This window comes from Eulemur rufifrons, chromosome 1, assembly GCF_041146395.1.
Source record: "Eulemur rufifrons isolate Redbay chromosome 1, OSU_ERuf_1, whole genome shotgun sequence".
NCBI lineage: Eukaryota > Metazoa > Chordata > Mammalia > Primates > Lemuridae > Eulemur > Eulemur rufifrons.
Genome location: NC_090983.1, coordinates 5,551,774 through 5,562,866, shown reverse-complemented (window position 1 = coordinate 5,562,866; position 11,093 = coordinate 5,551,774). Strand labels below are relative to the sequence as shown.

Sequence of the window (11,093 nt, the reverse complement as noted above, 5' to 3'; positions counted from 1 at the left end):
AGCCTCTCCAGTTGTTTCTATTTAAGTGTGTTCTATTGTTTTCTTATTTGTCTGATTTTTTTTCCTTGAATGGGTTTCTAGATTTTTTGCTAAGTTTATTTTTATATATATGTGGGGGGTACCCATATACATACACATGATGGCACATACATACACACATATGTACACACATACATACAGTGGATCTTTCTTCTGCCAGGTATTGCCATTAATAAGGAGGTTAAATATTCGTTCACATTTATTTGGTTACATCTCACAAATTACTGAGTTCTTTTTTCAGTTTTAATTCTAATTTTAGTGATCTTGGGATTTCTAGGTAGACAATTATAAAGTCTCCTGATAATAAGCATTTTTCTCCTTTTTTTATTTTTCTTACATGTCTTATTGCATTGGCTATAATTTCTAGAACAATGTTAAAGAGGAGTGGTGACAAAGGTCATTTTCTTCTGGCCTTACCTTAAATGAATCTTTCTAGAGCATTTCAACTTTGAGTATGGTTCTAATCATTGCTTTGAGGTTGATATTAAGTTATGCTTTAAAGGGAATAGCCTTTCTAGCATACGGTAAAATATTTCATATTTAAGGCATACCAGTTGTTGAATTCCTGCTATGCATCAATGTTACACTATTAGAATAGAGAATAGGGGGTTTGCAAAATGAGGTTATCTACCTATTTCAAGCTGAAACTAACACTCTCATTTCCTGGAAAAATGAGGCCTGCACTTTTTTTCCCTCTAAATTCAATCTAAATTCTCCTCTAAATTAAACCTGCAGTAATTCTGCCTTCAATAAAGCTGTCTTCTCATGATTGTATTTACTAAATTTGTCATGTAATGATCCCTTGTTTTCAACTTTCACTGACCAGGATTCTGAGTTTTCCAAATCATTGCCTATAAAGAGGAAAAACATACTAAAGAAAGAAAGAAGAAAAGAAGGAGAACATAAGATGTTCCTGTTTACTCCCATCTTGGCCTCCTCCCCAGCCTCCCCCTGGCCTCCCTGGACTCCCCCAAAGCTCCTGTTCTGGGGGGTGAAGTGGTGCTGTTTTCCCTGTTCTGAGGAGGGACCCTCTCTGTGTTACCAGGTCTGATTTCTTGAGTACAATACAGTAGAATTTGGAAGGTCACAGTGTTAATTTTCTCCTTTAATGAGATTTGCTATTTGTTGAAAAGGAGGCTTTTCCCCCCTATGGTAGTACAACTGCTTTCTGTGATTTGTAGACTACAAATACAAGTCAGATTGGTTTTTATTTTGATTCTTGAAGACATACAATAGCAACTTTCTTTTCTCCATTATGTGTTTTCTGAATAGGTGAGGATTTTGTGAGCGGTATGTATATATTTTTTAACTTTTAGTGTTTTATTATTTGTACCAGCTGCTTGCAGGGTTTGGACAGTGTCTACCATCCTGCTGCACAAACCCTGAGTGGCGTTTGTGTCTCCCTTCCACGAGGCTGTCGGCTGTAGGAACTATGGAGTCATATCTCCAGGCATTTCCTAGAATCTGTCCAGGAGACACTAATTTTTAAAGATGACCTTTGACAAAGGGGGCCAGTAGACAAGTCCACAGATTCACAGCGAACAAAGAGAAGGCTTGCGACAAAGAAATGCGTTTCACTCAGTTTAACCCAGGGTTTCCCAAACATTGTATTGTATAACCCCTTGCCTTGCCTAACAATCTAGGTCTACAAAACACTTTTAAAAACACACTGTCCTTACCCACATCTCACAGAAAATTCCCACCGTTTCCCTCATGAGTAATGGATTAAAAATTATATCATAGCATCTGGTTGATCACTTGAAGTTGTTTATAATTGTGAGTAAGTTTATGGTGCGATCTCTATGTAAATATGACCCCATAATACCTATGTAGATGTGTCTCTTTCCTTAGTGTGAGTTCAGCCAATCTCTGCTTTTGCTTTTCCATAAACCATGAATCCCTCCAGTTAGTCTTGAATCCTTGAACCCTGGTTGCTCATGGACACCTGTACTGTGTGCTCCTACCTGACTCTCGGGGGAGTGCCCGGGCCGGCGGGGCAGCTGTCTGGCGAGGTGGGTTTCCATCTAGGTGCGCCACAGCCTCACGGGGCTTGTCAGCGCACAGTAATCCTGAGTCGTTTACCTGTGTGGACCAACTCCATCTCCTCTCCCTGGCCCAGCACTGAGCACTTGACCCAGCTAGCCAGGCGCCAAAGCGCTCGGAGATATTTTTCCAGTAGGGAGGAAAGGATCTGTCTCTCCTTTACCTTCCTTTCTTGCGTCTCCTGTTCACCACAGCGAGCACGTTCCAGAAAGCTACTGGGAGTTCGGAGTCCAGAGCAGAGTAATCGGCCCATATTGAAAAGTAACAGCTGCTTGTGGCCAGGTGACAGGGACCTGTGGCCTGGGACACTGAATGCCTCTAATTGTGTCGGGTAATCCTGGCCCCGGAACTTTGGGCACCAGCTTCCCGGTGTGCTCAGGTCAAGTGCAGACCCCTGCAGACCTCCTGAATTAGCAGTTCTTGGGTGTGTCCTGGGAATTGGCCTTTTAAACAAACCCTCAGGTGATTGCTGTGCCCATGGGAGTGTGAGATGTTTTTTTTCCAGAGGTACAAATCATCTTTTTCCTTACCAAGTCTTTGAACTGGGAACTTACATCAGATAAAACCTCTTGCTGTAAATATAAGACCAAATTTTTTTTTTTCCTTCCTCCCTTCCTTCCTTTCTAAACTGCTTGTCCATAAGCAATCACCAGCCACTCACCAACTCCACCACCCTTGCCTGTTCAGGGCTCTGCCAGCCTCCTCTCTGCTCCTAAGAAAAACCCTTATTGAAGTGCTGGAGCAGACAAACCCCAGAAACAATAAAGGGCCTCTCGAGCTACTCAAAATAAATTATAGCAAAGTGGCACACAAGCCCTCCTTTACCCATGAACTGACCCCATGTCCTCCAACAAACACCCCAAACAGCAACCACAAAGCAAAGAGAGCAGCAGGCCCCCCTCCTGGCCTCTGAGAAAGGCTGACAACCAAGTCCTGTCTTTCCCTGGCCGGCTCCCCAGAGCAGGCGGGTTCCAAATACTCTCCTGCGCTCTGCATGCGCTGTTACCGTGCAAAGCAACCGTGAGCTATTTGGGGGAGAGTGCAGTTATTAAAACAGCCATCAATTTAAATTCCAACTTCCTTAGAGAAAATGTAGAAAGAATCATTTCATTTTTTCATAAATTATAAATATACAAATATCTCCAGAAAAACCAACAAATGGAGCTTCTTTATGCATAAATTTATTGAGGACTTTGGCTCGTGGATCTTTCTAAAAGAGTGTGAGTGTTAATCTATTTATAAACTCATAGGAATAAGAGTATTGGTTGAGCACCTGCTATATACCATATGTATAAGATATGTGCACCAGATATGCAATAGTTTACATTTATTAAACACTGATTATGGGCTGGGCACTATGTTAAACCGTTTGCATGATTTACCCTACTTAATCCTTACAACAACCAGAGAAGACACTAACATAAAAGAATGCTCATTTTACAGCTGAGAAGATTGAGGCTTACAGCATTTTGAAGTCACAGATTTATAAGCTTCTGAGTTGGAAATAAAGCCAAGCCTGTGGAAGCCGGGTTTCATTCTCTCAATGCCCGCAGGCCACATGTGCTGTAGCTGCCCCGGCCGCACTGGCTCTCGTAGCTGAGATGCTCTGTGGTCGGCGGGATCACATCAGGACCGGAGGATCCCTGCAGAGCTGCGTCAGGTAACCCAACCTGGAGTCTGTTCCCAGTGCTGAGCGAGGCTGCATTTTCTGGTCTCTAGAAGGGCTGCTGAGACATAGTATCCTTTTTGTTTATGGGTGAACTGTGGCTCCCACCCGAGAACAAGGACGAGAACTTCAGAAAAGAGCCCAGTAACTGGCGTCTAGAGCACAAGGCAGGTACCCTGGGAGGGCTGCCTTCCCGTGCGTAGGTCTTTGAAAGCCAAGTTAGATTGACCTTTTTTTTTTTTTAAGACATGGTCTTGCTCAGTCACCCAGGCTGGAGTGCAGTGGCATTATCACAGCTCACTGCAGCCTCAAACTCCTGGCCTCAAGTGATCCTCCTACCTCGGCCTCCCAGAGTGCTAGAATTACAGGTGTGAGCCATCCCACCCACCCAGACTGACTGGTTTAAAAACTCCATCTCTATTTTAACTTTTTCTTCCCATATCAAAGAGGATTCCCAATAACAATTACTTTCAAATTTAAGGCCACCATCATTGCTGAACAGTTGGTGTTCTATCCTGGTCTTGCCCTCTGAAAGTGGCAAGGATGAGGCCCTCTTTCCAGCACCATAGGAACAGGCCCAGGAGCAAGGACGTCACTTCCCGTTACTGCCCACGACGCCAGCGGCCCCCAGCCCCACACCTCGGCCATCCTGGCAAGATCATCGTGCATCCAGTCCCGCTGGGTCAGCAGTGGGCTTCAAAAGAAGCAGCAGATGGAATTTCTCCTGGAGTTCTCTCTTGCCAGTGAGGGGGTCTGGGGGGTGACTGTGCCACCTCCAGGCTGAGCAACGTTGGTTCTATCAAAGTTTCAGTGCCCCCCCCCCCCGCAATAACAGAGACACTGCCCCCACCCTCCCCAGCACAACTGGCCAGACTTGGGATCAGGCCGTGGCCAAAGGAGTCTCGGACAGGGTGGGCCCCAGGGAGGCCACACTCCTGGGGCTTCGTCTAAACACAGGCCAGATTGGAAGAGAAGGGGCCAAAGGCCCTTTGATGCCAAAGAATGGTGTAAGTTCTAAAGGCTGAAGACAAAAGGCAGGTCTGAGAGGGCAAGGAGTTGATTTCACTATCTGTTCCTACACACATCTCCCTAGAGTCGCAGAGGCTTGCGTGGGAAGGGGCCTTCAGCCTCGGGCTACAATGGGGCAGCAAATTACGCAGGTTTCTTTACGGCAGGATTACTCGGAGATCTTACCATGAACTGTCAATGGCACAATGGAGTTATATTTGGTTTGTGGGTTTTCCAAACTTGCTTGAGCAGAGGAACCTCTATGTGTGGGGGATGGGTGGTGTGGGCGTGTGGGTGCGTGTGTGTGTTTGTGCATGTGTACGTGGGATGTGGGGTGTGCACGGGTGTCTCTGTGTGTAACACGGGTGTGTGCATGTGTGTGTGTGTGTGTGTGTGAGTGTGGGCGTGGGTATGTCCACCTGGGTGCGTGTGGCACTCCCGGAAGCTCTGCTGGGAAATGCTGCAGTGGAGTCTTCATCCCAGGCACTAAAGCCAACACTGCAGTGACTTCCTCTCTCTGGATCAACATCTCAGCCCCTCTCGGCTACTGGCCTCACAATTTACACAGCTGACATCCAGGAAAGGATTCCAGGATCAGAAATATTTTAGGTCAGTTTTCACTGAGATTCTAGAAAGCCTCCGGGAAGATGGCAGGTTTGAGCAACATGTTCTTGCTCCAGAGGGGCAGAGAGATGAACTTCAGCATCCGACCCAGTGCCTGTCGCCTGCTCTGTGGCAGGAAGCACAGAGGCAGGTCACAAAGAGCTGCTGTGTAGGGACCCGTCTGTGCTTGCACAAGGGAGTGCGAGTAGAAATAACTGAATATTGATGTGGATGCAGCTTCTTCCCCCACTCCCTTCCCAGAACCCTAAAAAAGAAAAGCTATTTTCCTCCAGAGCAGCTCTAAACAAAAATGATTGCTTTGATCCTTCTGTAAAGAATTGTCTTCTCATCCTGGAATAACAGCCACCCTGCAGCACTCCCATTCTGCCCCCTGGGACCAGGTGCAAAAGCCACCAGCCAACCGGTCTGGCCCAGCTGTCTTGATTTGTTTGATATGAGGACGGTTTACTGCCTTCCCCCCTGCTGACCATCCTAAATCACAGCCTTTCCAACCTGTGGGGTGGGAAACTTCAAAGGGCTGGGCCTGAGCCCTGCTTAGCATTTGCCAATGCCCAGACACTAAGGAACTTGAAAGGGAATCTCAGCAGCTCCCTTGAGAAATTGCCATTAATTTTGTAGAGAAGCCTCAGGAAACGTTTGCTGCTCATCTTCACTTTTGCTTAGGCTTTTAAACAAGCTTTAGAAACTGCACAACCAGGCACTCCAGTCCACAGTGTCTGGAAAGATCTCTGCGGGGAATGCTTGGGCCGGAGAGGTGGGGGTGCAACTCAGAAAAGCAGACGGTAGGAAAGAAGGAGTGTGAACGCTCACAGAGCAGCACGGGAAATTACATTTATTTACTAGGAAGCTCTTCAGAAAACTTGAGCAGGTTTAAACTATGAGGTCCTGGTTGAGAAACTGTTTCACGGACAAACACCTTAAATGGAATAGAGTCCAGGTTTTCTGCATAGTGGAAAACCATTTGTAAACTGCATCTCAACCTGAAAGTGACTTTTCCTTTCACAAGAAAGATACAGCGCCCTGTGATTTCTAAACCCCGTCCCTCCCACCCCTGGCAGCCATAGGGGTGGAGCTGAGAACTCCATCCTTGCTGAGCAAACCACCCCCCCAATCCAAGGCAAAGCAGAAAGGTGCTTAACGGTCCTGAGGGGGCTGGCCTCCCTGACCTACCAGCTGGTGACAGCTCTCTTCTTTGAAGTCTTTTTTGCTGAAAAGCTGACATTTGAGCAATTGCAGATCACCGCCACACTGAGAATGTGCTGGCATTAATGATAAGGCCGGGCTTTTGAGAAGGTGCACACCACTGTCCCCTGGCCACTTGGGGTGTGGGTGACCCCGGGAACCGGGGCACTGTCTGTGCTTATTTACCTTTGGGGCATCTCCATGCAAACTCTTGTCCGTGTGTGAAGACGGCCTGGACTAGACAGTCTGGCTTCAGGCAAGTAGAGCCTGTGTGTCACAGGACCGTGCCCACGTGTGGCAGCAGGGATACAGGATGAGCAGGGAGGGCACCCCCACAGCACAGAGAATAGGCCATACAGCTTTGGGAAGGGACGATGTCACCGTCATCGATCTTTTCACACTGGAGGTCACCTCCTTGGCCCTGGGGAGAGTAAGGCCCCTGTTGCAAAGACAAGTAAGAACTTAAGGTTCGCAGCTTCCCTAGAACTGAACCAAACAAGTATTCACATAATATTACTTTGGATTTCATTGAATTTTATTACATTAACCTCATTTCTATGTGCAATTTTAAACATATGGTTTATTTTCTAAGAGGCCTTTATTTTTTCATTAAGCCCTTTAGAGAACCTACAAATTATCCCACTGAAACAATTCCAGTCACGAGTTTTTGCTACTATTGTTCCAGCGTGGGACTATAGTACAGTTGTCCCTCGTATCCTCCAGGGACTGGCTTTGGGACTGCCCCGGGTACCCCCATCTGTGGGTGCTCCCGTCCCTGCGCAGTGTCTGCGTATGGCCTGTGCGCATCTCCCGTGTGCTTCAAACCGTCTCTAGGTTACCTGTAGCACCTACTCCAATGTAAACAGTTGTTACACTGCATTGTTTAGGGAACAATGACAAGAAAAAGTCTGTCCATGTTCAGTGCAGACACAATCATTTCTTTTCTTAATATTTTAACAACCCGCCGATGGTTGACTCCCTGGATGTGGAACCTACGGATACAGAGGGCTGGCTGCATTTTACCATAGTCACATTCAGGAATGCACAAATCAGAGGAAGAATGTCTCCTAATGTTATTCCTCTGAGGTAACCACCATTAACCTCATGTCAGAAAATTTTCCATGCACATGAAATCTTTTTTTGTGTGTGGAAATAATCTTGGCAAAGGACTTTAGAACTGGCTTTAGATAAATAAAAGTAATAGACACATCTGAAAATAAAACAGTGCCGCAAACTGGACCACACTGCGTGTGCTGATCTGCAATTTACCTTCTTGTGAAGGGCGTCACAGTAGTGCACGGCACGGACGTTTCCTAACTGATCTATCGAATTCCCAACTGACGGGCCTTTGGGTTGTTTCCAATTTTTTGTTGTTTTGCTGTTAAAAACAATGATGCAACAAGCTTTCTCAAACCAATGTCTTTGCATATTTACGCTATTAATTCCACAGGACAAATTCTGAGAGTACAATTGCTGCACCAGAGAATACGGGCATCTTTCAATTCTGACAGCTGTAAATGTCCAATTTCCCACTATCCCAATGTGCATAACCGACTCCCTGAGCTCTTCCCACTCTTGTGCCAACCCTGTCACGGGGCAAAATACACCAAATGCTGACGTTGATTATCTCCTGAGGTGTGGTTATGTGTCTGTTTCATTGTTTTCTCCATACTTTTCTTTAATTTCCAATATTTCCACTGTAATTATAAATTATTATAGAATTTACCAAAATAAAGTTTAAGTACTAGCTTTCAGAGGTGAGAGAAATTACTTTCCATTAGAAATTAGAAAAGGTTTAGTTCATGCCTGTAATCCTAGCACTCCGGGAGGCTGCGGCTGGAGGATCTCTCGAGTTCAGGAGTTCGAGACCAGCCTGAGCAAGAGCAAGACCCCAGCTCTACTAAAAATAGAAAAAATTAGCCGGGCGTGGTGGCACTCGCCTATAATCCCAGCTAGTTGGGAGGCTGAGGCAGGACGATTGCTTGAGTCTGGGAGTTTGACGTTGCTGTGAGCTAGGCTGACGCCAAGGCATTCTAGCCCAGGCAACAGAGCAAGAAAAGGAAGGAAAGCAGGAAGGAAAAGAAAAGAAAAAAAGGAAAGGAAAGGAAAGCAAAGCAAAGCAAAGAAGGAGGGAGGGAGGGAAGGAAGGAAGGAAGGGTTGGTTGGTTTAGTGAAGACTGTAATGCAGGAGAACGCCTGGCTCCTAATAGGCATCAGGGCTCCTGCACGGGCAGGAGGGTGTTAAAGTTGAAGCTGAGACCCAGAGAACAAGATGATGAGGACGACAGACAGGGATGAGCAGAGATTTCTGCCCTGGCAGGGCTGGGCTGTAGGAAGAAGAATGTTGCAGCAGCTGTCGGAGAACCGGGGCTGGGGAGAGACCAGCCCTAAAGCAGTTGCATGTCCGGGGCAAGAAGTGCTGCAGGCTCAGCGTCAGGTAAGGGGCTGGACGGGGGAGACAACTGAACCCAAAACTGTGGAAGCAGAAATGTGAGATTCTGTGGGGCAGCTTTTTCCCTACATAAGCAAACAGAGCTGCAGGTGCCCCTTGCAGAAGCAGCTCTACGACCTGAGCAGGTTTTTCTAGCTCAGCTATTTGTGAAAAATAAATCTCAGCTTGGAAGGCCTGGAAGGATTGTGCAATCTCTCACCAGAGAGGTCGTGCTCGGGCTAGCAATGAGAGGGTAATTTAGACCACAGTGAGTGCCTTTTCCCTCAGGAACACTGGGTTTCTCCAAAACGACAAAAAAAATGTGTGTGTTGTAACAGTTTCATTTCTAGATCAATATTTTTTTCAAGGAGGGAAAGAAATTACAATTTAGGGAAAACAGAAGAGAAGCGGGTGAAACTCCCACTGAGCCTCTGTTCAATCGCCAGGACCGGGGCCAGGGGCGGGGCCGGCGCGTTCCCAGCCCCGAAAGCTTATGAAAGAGCCGCAAGAAACCCATTAAATGCTTCAGCACAGATTAGGGAACTGGCTCAAAGGGATCGCATTTTTAAGGTAAGACCGTGGCAACAGGACAACCTCCCAGATCAGTCTCTTTTAACCACAGAGGCTTATTTCCTGCCCAAGTTACAGGCTGGCGGAGGGGAGGCTGTGCCTCCGCCCCACAGTGCCACACCGAGGTTCAGGGGCAGCTGACTTGGGGGCCGGGTGCTCTCATGGCAGAGGGGAAAGATAAGAAAGCTAAAACTAAACAAAAACAAAGAAACCTGGGAATGGCCCTGAACCTTTCAGCTGGGAACTGGCACGCTGTCTCACTTCTGCTCACGTTTCATTGGCCTAAGAAAGTCACGTCCCCAAGGCCGCTGTCAGTGGGATGGGAGGGAGGTTCCCTGCCACCTGCTAGAGGAGCACTGTGTAGGCTTCTTGCAGGGGAGGGGACGCCCGCAGCTGAGAACAACCTGCCAGGGCCAGGGTGGAGGGGCTGGAACTTGAAGCCCCAGGCCTGCTCTGTCTGCTACAGGCACTTCCTCCCAACACCCTACCCCGATCCTGGCCCATCTGAGTGGATCTCTGATTCCAGAAGGGTGCCTTGTGTTCCTCTCTCACCTCTGGCTGGCCTCCTGTTCCTCCTGCAGAGGACCACTAGGACCATCGGGCTTCCACCTCTGAAACACCACCTCTGGACGGTGCCTCTGAACCTGGAGTAACACACTTGCTGGGAAATGCCGATTCAAGTCTGGGTCAAGCTCAACAGGACCATTTTTGGAGGGCTGACTTTAACCCTCCGGGATCTACAGCCAGATCAGTGCCTCCCACTATGACCCTCTGCCTTCCCAGCTTCTTCCAAGTCTCCCTCCCCCGACTGTAAGGTGCCAATATACTTTGTAGCCAAGTGGCAGAGGTAGGAAAGAAAGATCTCTACCAGAATGGGCGCCTCCCCTCGAGTCAGTCCACGGAGGGGCGTGTGCTGGCAGGTGCCGCCCGCCCTGCTGGAGCTCATTGCCAATTCTGCCCTGTTCCTGCTTGTTCTTTTCCCATGTAGTATTAGCAAGAACCCGTGTTTATGAGCTACAACAGTGAGGTCTATGCAAACAAATTCTCTAAGTAATAATAACCAGCCTAAATAACATGCTCAAGAACAAACAGAGCTTTGCAAAATCAGCTTCTCACATCTGAGTCCTGTTTGCAGAATGCTTCTTGTGTGTGCAGGAGAAGTCTTGGGTGGCTCTCAGGGGACCTGGAAATTTCACTCTTTGACCTGACAACCAACAGGTAACCAGAGAAAAAAAAACAACAAACCAACAAAAATAAACAGGATTACTTAAAACAGGGAAGGCAACATAGACAACCCCAAATCTAAGAAAACAGAGGAGGAAAGGTGTCCACTGCCCCACCATCTTGGCTATCATTATTTAAAAATTTTGCTCTAGTTCCTTTCCATGAGTTTGTAAAACTAAATGATAGTTTTTACATAAACTTTGGGATCCAGTTTTTCTTTTAAATTTAACATCAATAGATGTTCTTCATAATGGTTGCTTTTGGCAGCTGAATAATTTTCCATTTACTGAAAAGATTGGATGCGTG

At 47.0% G+C, this 11,093-nt stretch overlaps 1 long non-coding RNA gene across 1 annotated transcript; it reads right to left on the bottom strand.

The window, feature by feature from the left end:
- Positions 1-6,214: 6,214 nt before the first annotated feature.
- LOC138381502 (uncharacterized) lies at positions 6,215-10,409 on the bottom strand. The gene is made up of 3 exons (XR_011233161.1): positions 10,116-10,409; positions 7,832-7,940; positions 6,215-7,001 (listed from the first exon to the last, which is right to left on the bottom strand). It is a non-coding gene; the product is annotated as an uncharacterized lncRNA (long non-coding RNA).
- Between the last annotated feature and the right edge of the window lie 684 nt (positions 10,410-11,093).